This window comes from Diceros bicornis, chromosome 6 (assembly GCF_020826845.1).
Source record: "Diceros bicornis minor isolate mBicDic1 chromosome 6, mDicBic1.mat.cur, whole genome shotgun sequence".
Lineage (NCBI taxonomy): Eukaryota > Metazoa > Chordata > Mammalia > Perissodactyla > Rhinocerotidae > Diceros > Diceros bicornis.
Window position 1 is genome coordinate 14,015,015 of NC_080745.1, and position 15,898 is coordinate 14,030,912.

A 15,898-nucleotide genomic window follows, 5' to 3' on the forward strand; every position below is an offset into this window, starting at 1 on the left:
TTTGTTTATTGGGAATTATTCTCCTTGAAGATATTCTTCATGTAATCACTTGCTTTCTGTTCTAATTTAGTCTGTTTTAATTATCTTATAATTTATTTTGAAATACTTCAAATTTACAAAAAGTTATAAGCACAGTAAAAACTCTCATAAGTCCTTTAACTCAGATTCCTTACCTATTAATATTTTATCATATTTATACTCTCTATGGGAGTATAGAACCATTATCATTAGTCTTTTTCTAAGTAGGATGCAGACATTTTGCCAATCCATCCATAAAATACTCCAGTGTATTTCCCCTGAACAAGGACACTCTCCTATACAACTTCCATTCAATGCTCCAAAAAAGGAAATCAGTATCGATTGATACAATATTACCATCCGGTCTACAGACCCCACTCAAATTTCACCAACTTCCACAACAATATTTCTTTTTTCTCTTTGGTTCAGGATCCTTGAGCAAAATTTCATAGAGAGCCTAGGAGACAGAAACTCTGAGTCCTTGCTGGCGTGTATAAAATTGTTCTTCATATGCCCTCACATTTAATTGGTGGTTTGGCTGGGTCTAGAAGTCTTTTCCCTCAAAAGTTTGAAGACTGACTTCTATATATACAGTGTTGCTGATAGAATCCTAATGCCAATCCAATACTTATATCTTTGTCAGTAATGTGGTTTGTTGTTTTCTTTGTTTTCTAGAGACTTTAAAGCTTTTTCTCATAGTTTTTGGGCTTCTGAAATTTCATTCATTTTTCATCCATTTTTCTTGACCTTTGGTGTGTCTGTTTATTCTGAAGTCTCAACGTTTTCTACAGCTCAGGGATTTTTTTCCATTAAAAAGAATTTGATCTCTCCTCTCCATTGCCTCTGTTCTCTTCCTATCGAAATTCTGTTAGATGTTTGGTCCCCTAGACAGATCTTCTATTTGTGATTTTTTTTCACTTTTAACCATTTAAAAAATTTAAAACACAGAGAAGTGAATGTACACAAAATATGTGCAGCTCAGTGACTTATCACAAAGCAAATCTCTGTGTAACCATTGCCCAGGGTAAGAAATATGAAACATTGCCAGCACCCTAGAACCCATTCTTACCTCCTACCCTTTCCCAATCCCAACCCCCTCCTCTATAAAGGTAACACCATCCTGCCTTTCTATGATAGTCATTTTCTTGCATTTCTTTATGGTTTTAGCACCTAAACATGTATCCCTACAGTTCTGCCTTACAAAAACAAAATCCTTTACCTAGTGGAATTGTGTGGTATGTATTAGTCTTTATCTGGCTTTTTTCATTCAGTGTTAATTGTGAGATTTATTGGTGTTGTATATAGTTGTATTTAATTTTTATTGTGGTATTCTTTTGTATGACTGTGCTACAGTTTATTCGTCCATCCACTGTTGGTGGACATTTGGGTTGTTTCTAGCTTTGGGTATTATATATAATGCTGCTATGAACATTTGTGTACATGTCTCTTGGAGCACATGTATACACATTTCTTTTGAGTCTATACCTAAGAGTAGAATTGCTGTATCGTAGGATGATCATTGTGTTTGTTCAACCTACTAGATAATACTAACAAATTTTCCAAAGTGATTTTTACCAACTTATCTCTACCCATAACAGTTTGCGAGTCCTCCTCTGTTTCATGTCTTTACCAGTGCTTACTATCTCTACTTGAGTCATTCCAGTGACTGGCTTTAGTTGACAACTTCTCTCATGTTCATGCCCTCCTCAGCTTCTTCCCCGCCAGCTCCAAGGTACTTTTCTTTGAAGCTTTAGGGGTTGGGGAGAGGGTGGAGTAAGATCCCAGCTTTGGGGAGGAGTGGGTCTCCCTTGGATGACACTGAGCTTGGACTTCTGCCTCCCTGGCCCTGCCAAGCCATCACTTTGGCACATGCACTTAGTACAGACAGGATTTCAGGGCTCTGCTTATCTCTTTGGATGTGTGCTTTCACTTAGATTTTAGCCCAGTGATTCCTGAGCATCTTGCCAGTTCTTTGATTCTTTAAGAATACATATTTTAAAATTCTTATCCAGCAGTTTCAGCTTGAGGAGTGGCTCAAACAACCTAGTCAGCTTTATTTCTGGAAACTGAAATTTTTGTTTTTAATTGAATTTTTTTCAAGTCATTTTCTTGGATTTTTCACTCTTAACCTCTTTCTTTTGTGCTGCTGATTTTCTTCAAATATTTGATGATTTTGTACATGGCTATGAAGTAAAGATGTGACTGATTAGCGTGGGTAGGGGCCAAGGATAAAAGTAGAAGTATTGCTTAATTTCTGTGTACTTGGTGATAGTGCTTTATCAGGTAATCCTCTTTTGCAAAATCATTCATTCAAATATTTATTGAATGCCTCCCATGTGCAAGGAATTGTAATTAGTTGTTTGGAATACAGGTGAACTAGACAGATGGAGATTACATTGCAATGCAGGTAGACTTGAAACAACTAACCATGTCATTATTTAATTATAATTTTGATAAATATTATAAAGGAAAAGTACGTGGAGCTATGCAAGTATGCAACAGAGGCACCTGATCTACTCCACTGCTCTTTAAGTTGAAACCTCTCAAAGAGTAACAAGTGGTAATTAGTAGGAACATGGGGGAAATGATGAGAGAGATGCCTAGGAGAAAATACGTATGTATTTTTTCCCAGTTGGGCTTTACCTCTTTATTTAGGAAGGGATTCCCTGCTCAGACACTTTGACCAGAACCCTATTACAAGAGTAACAGGGAGATCAAGGTTTTAGCCTTTTCATTATAACAGTTTAAAGCAAGGAAGAAAAAGGTTGGAAATGGAGATTGGGTCCACTACCTATAGTGTCTGCTGAAAAGAATGATTAGATTCCAAAAGAGATGAGAATTTAAGGTTTATTGGGGTGGAAGGAAAATGTAAAGGACAAAATCCTAATGAAGAGAATGCAGGGATAGTAGATCAGACCAAAAGCTCATATCTGCTCAGGAAGAGAATCAAACATTTTATTATATACATAGAATAGGAAATAAACAATAAGGTTGAGATTTTAGTCTATATAGCTTTTTTTTGTTATAATCACATTCTCTCTTTTGTTTTTTTTTGTTTTTTTTTTTTGGTGAGGAGATCAGCCCTGTGCTAACATCTGCCAATCCTCCTCTTTTTTTTGCTGAGGAAGACTGGCCCTGGGCTAACATCCGTGCCCACCTTCCTCCACTTTATATGGGACGCCACCACAGCGTGGCTTGCCAGTCGGTGCGTTGGCGCATGCCCAGGATCCGAACTGGCGAATCCAGGGCTGCTGCAGCAGAGCACCCACACTTAACCTCTTGCGCCACCTGGCCGGCCCCTATAATCACATTCTTAATATTTAAATATATTCAGTCCTATTTTACCAAAACCAATGTTTGCCTATAGAAGTACTTATAGTAGATGTTTAAAACAAAGACATTAAGGGAAGAAAAGGGTTGATAAAGGAGGGAATGAATACTAATAGACAAGTCATGAAAAGAAAGTTACAGGTAGAATCAAAAAATTAAATCCAACATCTTGCTGTGTAGGAAACACCTGAAGTAGAAAGATATACACAAATATTACACCAATCTTTCACTTTTAGCTCATCTCTTTTTATTGCTGAATAATATTTAATTGTATGGATTTATTTCATTGCTGTGTCAGCTGAGAGGACCTAGAAGCAACAACATTCTAGTAGCAAAGAGCACACTAGCACCCAGATCTTGATTTCTAATACCATACTTCAATAAAAGGACAATACCATATTTCCTTGGAGAAATGGCTGATTCTAGGACTGGGACAGGAAATATATAAGACTTCTTGTAGAGCCAGAAATTAAAGAAGTACTAAAAAACCCAAAAGCCCACACCGAAAATCTAAAATAGTGAGATATGTCAGATAAAATAGTGGGATATGTCAGAAGGACAGGGCAGGCAACTGAAAGAGCTTCCAATGGGCAAACCTGGAACAATTTGAGCACTAAAATAAAGTAGTATTGGGTTATAACTCAAAATACAAAATAAATATCTGAGTCTATACTTATATAAATGATTAAATCAATTTAAAAATGACAGAGAAGAGACGTGTCTTTCATGCAGAAGAATTCTGTAGATAATCCTTCCTCAGGGAGGAGGGGCATAACTCCCCATGCCTCAACTGTGGTCTGTGCTTAGTGACTTCCTTCCAATGAGTATAGTATGGAAAAGGGGGAAAAAGTAATTTTACAGTGGAGAAACCTGACAAACACTATCTCAGCCAGGTGATCAAGGTCAACATCAACAGTGATATGTCATGCTGATAGTACGTACTCTTGATATGATGTAGTGAGAATGGCACTTTACCTCTGTGATTTTCCTCTCAAAATCCCACAACCCCTAACCATGAGAAAAACATTAGACAATTCCCAGCTGAGGGACATTCTACAAAATAGCTGACTTGTACTCAAAACTGTCAAGGTCATCAAAAACAAAGTCTGAGAAACTATCACAGCCAAGAGGAGCCTAAGGACATGTGATGACTAAATGTAATGTATCCTGGATGGGATCGTGGAACAGAAAAGGGATATTAGGTAAAAACTAAGGAAATCTGAATAAAGCATGGATATTAATATACTATAGTAAAATATTCATAGGGGAAACTGGGTGTGACATATATGGGAACTCTGTAGTACCTGCAAATCTTATGCAAAATCTAAAACTATTTAGATTAAAAATCTAAATCTATAACAATTCCAAAAAATAGTTTATGTAAAAAAAAACTTTAAAAAGATATATGCAAAAAGAAGTGTAATAGACTAGGTAGTAAATGCCTTAACTAGACATAACAGGAGAAGTCAACAGTGAAAAACAAGATGGATTTAACATTTTTGTAGAGAATAAAATGGGACAAATAATAGGGAATATATATTTTCTCAAGTATGTGATTCTTCTATAAAAATTTCACTTTAGGAGCAAGAAAATCCATGTAAAATAGAAAAAGAAAATTTAAACACTACATTCTTAGAACTACTGTATTGTAAAATGCTGTCATTAAATTGTAACAATAATTGAAGACTAATAACTTCTTCATACTTAAATTTAAAAATCCTAGAATATATTATTTTGCACACTAACACTTATAAACAGTAATTATTAAAATTTTCACAACACAGTCAAAGCTGTAATTACTAGAAAATAGTGCTATATTCTTTTTTCTAGAAATAACTTAAGGCAGAAATGTCTATGTTACCAAGAAAGAGAAAAAAACAAACTATATCTAATCTAAAACGTGGGAAAAGAACTCAGAAAACCAAAAGAAAAGAGAAAATGGAAATCAAGAAAAGAAAAATAGTGAATATTGGAAATTGTATAAAATTGCACTTATCCTGAAACATCAATCATATTGGATTAGAGCCCACCCTAATGATCTCATTTTACCTTAATCACCTTTTTGTGTGTGTGTGTGTGTGTGTGTGTGAGGAAGACTGGCTCTGAGCTAACATCCATTGCCAATCCTCCTCTTTTTGCTGAGGAGGATTAGCCCTGAGCTAACATCTATGCCCATCTTCCTCTATTTTGCATACGAGATGCTGCCACAGCATGGCTTGATGAGTGGTGCATCGGTCCGTGCCCGGGGTCCAAACCCGAGAACCCCAGGCCGCCAAAGTGGAGCACACTGTTATGAGAGGTTCAAGGATTCGATCAGAGACGTAAAAGAAACTTTCCACTCCAAACAAATGGACTGAAGGTATATTTTATTATATAGAGGATAGTAAAGGTGATAGTCCCCAAACAGATCCGAATAGCTCAAATAATAAGAGGGAAAAACACCAGCTCCATCGGAAAGGGAAACACCAGATCGGCTGAGATAGTGGAAGATTCAAATAGGTCATATAATAAGAGGGAAAAACATCAGATCGATCGGAAAGGGAAACACTAGATCGACTGAAGGGAAATGACACAAATCAACTGAAAAGAGAAACACCAGGTTGACTGAAAAGAGAACACATCAGATCGGTTACTCACAACATCCATGCCCCACTGCTGGGAGAGTCCTGTCAATCAACACAGCTGGGATCACACGTCCTGGGCAAGGTGTCCCTTCCACAAGTGGAACTCTCACCAGGCCTCAGTTTCCAGCAGTTTATATAAGCAGTCACAGAGTTTACAGAGCAAGCATTCGGTGTTCCCATGCACAAATGGTTATCAGTGGCGTATCTGCACTGAGACCCCTGGCTATCGCCCCAGCCCAGTAGTTGTGTACGTGCATTGTTTACCCTGGTTATCGTCCCAGCCCGGCACAGATGGCCAGTCTGTCCCAGGCTATGACGCCCAAAGGACCTTGAAATTTTTACAAATTGTAACTATCTCTGTGGGAGAAAGGCCAGTTCCCAGGAAAAAGGCCAGTTCCCACCACACAGAAAGCAGCTTTATATTTCTTTGTGTGCTGGTGGCTGTAGGTTAATGGAACGGCCAAACATGGCTGCACTCATGTCAAGACACATGGAAACTTAAGCACTACGCCACCAGGCTGGCCCCATTAATTACCTTTTTAAAGGGCCTATCTCCAAAACAGTCACATTTTGAGGTACTGGGGCTTTGGATTTCAACATATAAATTTTTGGGAGACATAATTCAGACCATAACAAATGCTATATTATGCTATGGTAACAAATTAACCACAAAAGCTCAGTGGTTTAACACAATAAAGTTTATTCCTCACTCATGCAAAATCCAGTAGGCCAGGCAACTTCCCATGGCAGCTGCCTGATGGGACAACTCAGTGATTCAGGCTATTTCCATGGTGTGGATTTGCCAATGCAACATGTGGTCTCCAAGATTGCTGCAGCAGGGGAAGAGAGAGCTGAAGGGTTGCATTTTGGCTCTTAAATGCTTTTGCTTAGAAGTGTATATGCGCCCTTCTGCTCACAGCCCATCGGTCAGAGCTAGTCACGTGCAACAGTTATCGGGGTGGGGAATGGATGTTTAATGAGCTGTAAATGTCTCTGCCACAGATGGTAATAAGTGCTAAGAACAAAAACCAAGCAGAGTAGGGTGACAGAGATAGAAGGGTTGTTTCAGAAAGGGTGGTCAAAGACAGCCACTATGAGAAAGTTACATGTAAGTAAAGTCACAAAGGAAGTGAGGACCTGGGAGAAAGTGTTCTATGCCCGAAAAAACCAAGAAATAGCAAAGAAACCAGGTGGCTGGAGCAAAGCACGTGAGGGGCACAAGGGGAAATAAGGGGCTACATCATCGAGGACTTCATAAGCAGGAACTTGGGGTTTTATTCTGAATTGGGAAAATATTGGGGGTTTACATTTTCATACTTAAGTTTTGAAAAATCACTCTGGTGATTGTGTAGAAAAAAGACTGTAGGAGGCAAGAATGGAAGTCTGGAGACAGAAAGATGTGCACACAATCACCCATGTGGGAAATCCTGGGGCTGGAGCTGGGGCTGGAATGTAGCACTCTCCTGAATGATCTTCACCCCCTCTCTCCTCAAACCCTCTCCTCACTCTCACCTTCTTATTTTATTAAACTATGAACAATCAGAAAAGAAATTCCACATGCATCTAACAACAAATCTGCCAAGCCAGCTGTGTCTCTGCCTGCCCCCTCCCCTTATTCACCTCCCTATGGATGACCCACCAGCCAATCAAGGATGTCCTTCCTACAGTTGTCACTCTCTTCTGCATCGGTATTTCCTCATCACCGGAGCATCTCTATTAGCGTGTAAATATTTAAACAGAAAACCTGAAACCCCCTCTTGCCTGTTGTTGTCCCATTCCTCTGCTCCTCTTCACAGCAAAAGGAAATAGATCTACTTGCTGTCACCATCTATTATCTCTACGCTCAGGCTTGCATCCCTACCACTTTATTTTAATTGCTCTGTTCTCAAGGTCTCAGTGATGTGTACGCTGCTGAATCCAAAGGTGGATTCTCATTTTACTCCACATCTCAGTAGCAAATGACACGCTTAGGCATTTCCTTCTCCCTGAAACATTTTCTTCCCTTAGCTTTTAGGACTCTTCTGTTTTGTTTCTGCTCTTACCTCTCACTGCTTCTACTAAATTTTCTTTGCTAGTCTTACTCTACAGTGCCACATGACTAGCCTTTGGATCTTTTTTTACCCCTGCAATTATGCAATTCATGTCCTAGGTCAGTGACTTTCAGTGATTTTCGAACTGTAGGTCACAACCATTACTCGGTTAAAAAATCAATTGAGTTGGGAGGAGAAGTTTTTAAAAAGGCAACAAAATAGAAGAGAAGAGGAAATAGAGCATTACACACAAGCAGGGTAAATCTGCTTCTTGAAACTTTAAAGTTATGTACATGTATTTGGTCAGTGTGTAAAACGTATTTTGTCCTGGGTTGAGGTCAGAGCTATGAAAGTTACTGCTCTGTGTGACCTCAGAGATCCTATGGCTTTAAATACCAATGGCTAATCAATGTATATCTCTATCTCTCTCCTCGAAATTCCAGTGTCTTCCATCCAGTTGCTAACTATACATCTTCATTTGGATATCTAATAGGCATATAGAATTTAGCACGTCCAAAATCAAATTCTTGATTTCCCCCCCCCCCCCAAAATATACTATATATTCCTTCTTCTCCATCTGAATGACAATTCCATTCTTTTGGTTGTATAGGCCAAAACCTCACAGTCATCCTGCACTCTGTTCTTTCACATCCACCTCTAATCAATCTGCAAATCCTGTTGGCTCTACTTTTGAAATATACCAAACACTATGTGAAGGAAAATTGTCAGCACTAATACCACAGGAAGGCCAAAATCAAGAAAGAATAAAGAAATATAGTGAAACCACATTTTTATGATTATTAATAAAAAGGAAAAAGTACTTAGACTTAGAATCAGAAAACATACATTCAAAGCTGGCTCTACCACATCATAGCTTTGCAGCACCTTAGTAGGCTATTGTTCACCTCTTTTTTTGTTTGCAGGTCCCGCATTATTCCTAACATTCATCATTCTAGTGGGAACACTAGTACATCCACTGTTAGATGGAATGCCATTATAGAGTTCTATACATTTGCAGTATATCTTCTCATACATACCAATACATTTTGTTGTTTGCAGTGAAACCCAAACAAAAAAACTAGAAATGGTTAGATATGTTCAGGCATTTGGTGGACAGTCAGGTTTGAATGGCTCTTGGGGTAACACTGGTCACTTGGCTCAGGCCTGACTTCTTTCTTTCCCACAAACTCTAGGAGAGGGCAAGCAATTTCCTTACGTGGGCTGAGGCAATGGAAAGGTAGTATATTAGGAGTCCTCATCACCACAAACAGGGTTTGGAATTAACCTGCTGCCACAAGGCTAGTACTCCCCTTGGAGTGAGCAGCTGGTCACCTATGAGCAATTCCCTTATTAGCAGCCTTCCATTCTAAAGGCAAAGACTTCCCAGTTGTGCTTAGCTTCCTTGCCGGCAGTCCTACCCTCAACTCCAGTCCAGGTGGCCAGAATCCAGATCCAGGACCTGGACACATTCGACTTGTCAGCTCCCTTTCCCTCAGGACTCTGAACTCCTAGACTACCACAGGCCTAGTTTGTCTCATTGCTCTTCACTTTATTGCGTTTCCCAGATATTGTGTTTTTTACAAGACCCTCCACCAACAGATAGATAACAACTCACTGAAGGCTCAGACGGTGGTTTGCATTTTTTAGCAATAAAGTATTTTTTAATTAAAGTATGTATATTGTTTTTGTTAGACATAACACTATTGCACACTTAATAGACTATAGTATAGTATAAACATAACTTTTATATGCAGTGGGAAACCAAAAAATTTGTGTGACTTGTTTTATTGCAATATTCACTTTATTGCAGTTGTCTGGAACTGAACCTGAAACATCTCCAATACCCTCTTGCCAAAGGCCATATATGGTTAACATTTATTGAGCACTGTGTGTGTTGGGCACTTTAAAGTGTTGTGCCAGCATTATTTCATTTCATCTTCATAACTATTCTATTAAGCAGATATTTCTTTTAGATAGATGAAGAAAGAGGCTCAGAAAGGTTAAGTAAATTGCCTAGATAGTAATGGCTGAGCCAGGCCTCACTCTAGCATTGCCTCCATGAGTACTGACTAACTCACAGATCCCTCTGGATCTACCAAAGGTCTTTGCCACTTCCCACAGAAGGATGGCAGGATTCCACATCCACAGATCAACCAACTTTTTAGCTTCCCAGGCATGGTCTAGGCATAAGGTATACCAACGGAAGATATTGTTCTTGCCTTCATGAAACATCTGCTGCCAGAAGCAGCAGAAAAAGTCAATTAGGTTGTGGCAACTTACCTTGCCTATTTTCCATAGTAAAAGATGAGAATGGACAAAAGTATCACTGTATTTTTTACTCTTTGTAATGTTGCATTCTAGGTGTGTTATAGAAATGAAAAAAAAAATGTCCTGGAGGATATTTTCAACCCACTATTTTGACCTTGTCAATTTGCTCTTAGCCAAGTATGCAAAGTGATCAGAATTGTATGGAGGAACTTTATTATCCAACACATCACTCCTGGACAACAGAACAATTCTGGAATATTTGAGGGTATTTGCTCACAATTCACTCATGAATTTACTAACAAATAATACAAACTATTAGTCTTTTAAGCAATTTATAATGAATATTATGGGAGAAATTGGCAGTGGTTGAATCTTTACTTCTGCAAAGTTTGATCTAGGAAAACTGGACTTGGAGGAAATAGTCATTAAAAACAAAGTGACAGAGCTATGATCAGGAAAGTTTGATGTGGACAAAAGCTGGACGCTGAATCAAATATTCACTTAGATTTGTTTGTATTTATACGTACAAAGACTAATCTCCTTGCAAATTATAATAAAATATAATTTAAAAGAAAAGTTGGAAGTCCTTCCTCACAGTGGGATGTGGATGCGGAGGTAGGCTGTGGCCACAGCCATTCACTCCAGATTAGAGAGCTACAGCAAACAAAAGTGTTCGTTAAGGCAAACAAACTATTATTGCTTATTCACCTGCTCTCCCTTCGTGTGCTAGCTTTCGGTAACGAAGTATTTCCCATTTTTTTCCTCCAAGTTCAACATCGCAAGGCCACACCAAGTTCCCTTCTGCTTCCAAACCCCTAATAATATATGCGGTCAGACTCGGCGGTCACTAATGGACGAAGCCGGGGTGGCGGGAGGCTTTCCCCTTCCTCACCCAGATTGGGCAGGCTGCGGCGACTCTTCCTTCCGCACCGCCGAGACGTGTGAGCGCAGAGGGTCCCCGCCGCGCCGCCGCGGTCCCTCCCCTAGCGCGCCGTCGTCGCAGGGCAACGCCTCCGCCCAACCCCCGAGCGAGCACGTGACGCGCGCGTCACGTGACGGGCCAGTCAGCTTCATCTGGCGGAGGGCGCAAACAGGCTCCACGGCGGCGGAGCTGCGGCCCTGCTGCGTCCGCGTCTCCGGCATGCGCCCGGCGGGCCGGGGCGGCCAAGCCGCGAGCTCCGCGCCCACCTGAGGTAACTCCTGCGGCCTCGGGACGGGCGGTCCCCACGCCGCGCGCAGCCGCTGTCGCCGGCCGCCGCCGAAGCCCCCCGAGCCCCCGGCCGGGGGTGTGGCTGCTGGCTTGCGGTCCGCGACAGGTGGGCTGGGCGGGGGCGGCCGCCGAGGCCCGGGTTCCGCTCCGCCCTGGGCCGGGGGCCCGGCGCGGAGCCGGCCGAAAAGCGGCAGCGACCCCGGGCCGTGGGCCCGTCCGCCCCGGTGCTCCAGGCTGCTCTTGGAGCTGGGCCACCCCCGGGGCCGCAGCAGCCTCCGTTGGGCGCTGAGGGCCCTGGGCGGCCGGCGTGGAGTCCCCGTCGAATCCTGCCCTCTCGGGCTGCGAGACCTTGGGCCAGTCAGCCCTCGCCCGTGGCCTGAGTTTCCGCTTCTGTAAAATGACAGTCGGGACTGGGTGACCTGCGAGGACCTTCCACTTCTGACGTGGCTGATCTCGAGAGAGATCTGCAGACACTGGAGCTGCAGCAGGGAAAGCATAGGTAGAGATTGTATCTTAATTGCCAAGTTTCTGTGTGTCTCTTCATCTGACACGATTTGGATTCTTGTTCCCCGGGGTGAAGTTTTTAATAGAAAACATAGTAGAGAGAGTCATAATGGTTTCCATTCCTGTTTTTTCAGGCTTTTTAAATGCATCGGAACCTTTTTTCTTAAAACCTTATCTGGAAGCCCGCTTTGTAAAAAAAGAGAAAAACGAAACCTTTATCTGGCCCCCTCCCCGCTTACCCTTAAGGGCCCGCAGAGAGCACAGGTTGGGAAGTGGTGTTATGGAGTTGAGGACGTGTTTTGTGTGTTAATTTGGTGAGATTCGGAATATGCATCCTTTGCGTATGTAGAATTTTCTATATTTTTCCTTTGATTTTGTCCGATTGTATGTCATGCAGTTAGACATTTACTATATTTCTCATATGTACTGGAAAAAGGCTCCCAAATTTCCTATAAAGACCTTTCTCTTTTCATCTTTTCTTGCACCCCAGTCCCAGGGGAACTACGAGTATGTTGATAGCAGCGAGACCACATGCCTCAGGGCTGTTCAGTTGCTCAGGCACAGAATGACAGTGGAAGACTTGTTGCAAGACTTTTATTTGAGACCAACTGAGTGGATTAGGACATTTCCTCTGAAAAATATGAGAGTGGGGAGAGAGTATGAACTAAATCTTTAGGGTCATGGAGTAATGTGAACGTCCGCCAGATTCTGAAGCAAGAGAATTTTGGATTTTGAGAGAACTGGGTTTAGGAGAAAAGGAGGTCCTGTTTCACATAGTGAGTGGACATATAAGCAGAATGAGGTGCTGGTGTGTAGGCCAAAAAAATTATCAGGAGGATTTTTTTTTTTCAAGTTAAGAGAAATGCTTATTTTCCTAATTTGTTGTTTTTGAAGACCAGAGTAGATCAGAGATTTTCTGAAACTTCAAGTTTGATATTTAAAGAGGAAAACTATACCCTTTTATAGGTTGTCCGCTTGGTGCTTCTGTAAGGTGAGCCATAATTGGAGGTTGAATGAACTATGAGTGGAACCCAAGGTGACCTAGTGGAATATATTTTCTCTTTTCAAAACAAACTCGCTTCCTTGATCTTTGGTTTAGGTTTGGGCAAGTCACTTCCCTTCCTCGCGTCTCTGTTTCTGCTACAAAGTGAGGAAATTGGATTGATTACTGCTCCATCTTTTGGCTTCAGTTAGGGTTGCCAAGTAAAATACAGGACATCCAGTTAAACTGGAATTTCATATAAACAGTGAATACGTTTTTAGTATAAATATTGCGTAGGGCATGCTTTACTAAAAAAAATTGTTTATCTGAAATTCAAGTTTAACTGGGCTTGCTGTATTTTATTGCTATATCTGGCAACCCTAGCTCCAACATTTTGTCTCCTTTAAATTAGCTCTAGGATGAAATTATAGATGCATAGATGGGAATGAATTGATTCAACAGGTCAGGCCCCCCTATTTGTTATCAGTAGTAGTGTCTAGTTCTTGAGGAATAGTGATCTCTCTCTGTGCCCACCCCCCCCACCCCCATGTAGCAGTTCCTTTTCTGCCATAATCACAATGCTTAGATTTGTACTTTTGGTGGTTAGCAATTTAAATATCTGAAAGCAAAAAAAATAGAAGTTGCCCAAATTTCTAAAAGTAATACATTTCAGTCTTGAAATGGCATACACTTTTTTTCCCCCAATAAAAGTTACTTTACAACCCTACTTGTTCTCCAGTTTTGTGATTGACTTCAAGACATTTTCTAAAGCAGTGGACTGTTCTTATGGTAAATAATCTTTCAGAAAGTTCTTATGCCTTTTGATTCAGCCCCCTGTGAATATGGAAAACGATCAGTGTGTGCACTGTAATGTTTTATATTTTAACTGACTGTTATCAATCATGTCTTTGCTATATTTTGAAGAGTTTCAATGTTGAAATTCTTTTTCAAGGAGTATAATTTCTAATTCCTCATTTTGGAGAATTTTTTTTAACTAGGCCAGATCCAGTTTCTTAACTCACTCTGAATTGCCTGAATTTTCTAATTCATTTGTTCATTCAGTAGTCAGCAAAACTGAGTGCCTTCTGTGAGCCAGGCTGATGTGATCAGTGTTGTAGTTCTTCACATGCTTATCTCTGATAGAGGAGTTAAATCACGTGCAATGCAAGGATGTGATGAGGGTCTGGAAGTGATACGAATGTTGTGGAAATTGAGAGGAGGATGAGTGCCCATCAAGTTGACAGATTGAGTGGCAGAATGTTTTGGAGGTAGTGGTATTTAATCCAGATCATAGTGGTAAAGGTGGTGTCAGGAAGCCAGGTTTACAGAAAGGTGGGAAGAAGCAGGAAAGGTCAGACAATCCATATTCTCAGTTCTACAAAGCATATGCTTTCTTGGGTTAGAAATGGTTGATAATATTGTTTCCATGTAGTTTTTGGTTCACTATGATGCTTCTCATCTGTGTTAATTATATTGGGCTGGAACAACTTCAGTGTGTATATTAGAAACACCTTCAGATGTCAGTGTAGCTCTTTGCAAAAACGTTTATAAAATACTTCACATGTACAAAAATGTGTAATTTGCATATATAAAGCTCAAAAAATAGAATATTACCCATACCATTGAAACTTGTGTGCCCCTTCCTGATTAGACTCCCCATCCTTCCCCTCAGAAGTAACCACCATACTGAATTATACGTCTACCATTTCTTTGCTTTTCTTGATAATCTTACTTTATATGTATACATCCCCAAAAAACATTGTTTACTTTTGCATGTTTTTGAACTTTATATAAATGGCATCATGCTATGTGGATTTTTTTCTATGACTTTTTACACTTATAATTAGGTTGTTATTATAATAAAGTTGTTATTATAATATATCTTAGGCAGATTTATTTATTTTTTATGGCTTTAGCAAAGGCACTCAAAAATAATTATTGAGGGCCGGCCCTGTGGCATAGTGGGTAAGTTTGGCATGCTCTGCTTTGGTGGCCAGGGTTCGTGGGTTCGGATCCCAGGCGTGGACCTACACCACTCGTCAGCCATGCTCTGGTGGTAGCCCACATACAGAATAGAGGAAGATAGGCACAGATGTTAGCTCAGAGTGAATCTTCCTCAGGAAAGAAAACAAAAAACAAATAATTATTGAGGCAAACTGCAGTTCCCTAGAAGGCAGCCTCCTCTTACTGAAACCATATGAAAGGAGGTTAAAAAAGATTTTTGTTCTTTTCCTTTGAATATTTCTTTATTTTGTTTGAAGAAAGATTGTATAACTGTATGGATAATGAACTGACAGTTTTGAAATTTGATTTTAAAAATGAAGACTTGTTTCAAAAGTTTTAAGAGTTGTCTCTGTCCTTTTTCTTACCTTTTTAAAAAATGCAAAAGATGTATATATATTAACAAAGATATCCAAAATATTGTTGTATGAAAAAAGCAAACCATAGAAGTTTCCTCCTGTGTTTTATAAAAGTTTTATACTTTAGGTTCTCATATTTAGGTCTATGATCTAGTGTTAGGGGCTCATAGGGTGTGTGGGGTGAGGTATGGGTTTAGGTTCATTATTTTCCTTTTTGGATGCACAGTTATTTTGGTCTCATTTATTGAAAGATTATCCTCTCCCTATTGAATTTCTTGTCCTTTTTCTATCCTTTGCCCATTGAATTACTTAGCATTTTTGTTGGAAATCAACTGTGATAAATGTGTGGGTCTATTTCTGGACTTTTTCTTCTGTTAATTTGTATGTCTATCCTTATGTCAGTACCATACTGTCTTTCTTACTGTAGCTTTATACATGGTTTGAAATTGGTTAGTATAAATCCTCCAACTTTGTTCTTTATTTTCAAAGGTCCTTTGTATTTTCATAAATAGTTTAAAATCAGCTTTTTAGTTTCAGAAAACTTATTGGGATTTCAATTTGGATTGCCTTGA

General features: G+C 40.1%; 1 protein-coding gene across 5 annotated transcripts in view; it reads left to right on the top strand.

The window, feature by feature from the left end:
• Positions 1 to 11,389: 11,389 nt before the first annotated feature.
• Positions 11,390 to 15,898, top strand: part of MARCHF8 (membrane associated ring-CH-type finger 8) — a 123,641-nt gene continuing 119,132 nt past the window's right edge. For 2 of the 5 annotated variants that reach the window (XM_058542883.1, XM_058542884.1), the window contains exon 1: positions 11,590 to 11,979. The gene's annotated coding sequence lies outside the window, so the exon portion shown is untranslated. Of the gene's footprint in view, positions 11,464 to 11,575; positions 11,980 to 15,898 lie in introns of those variants that run through there. The other 3 variants (XM_058542886.1, XM_058542885.1, XM_058542887.1) reach the window with 3 other exon arrangements.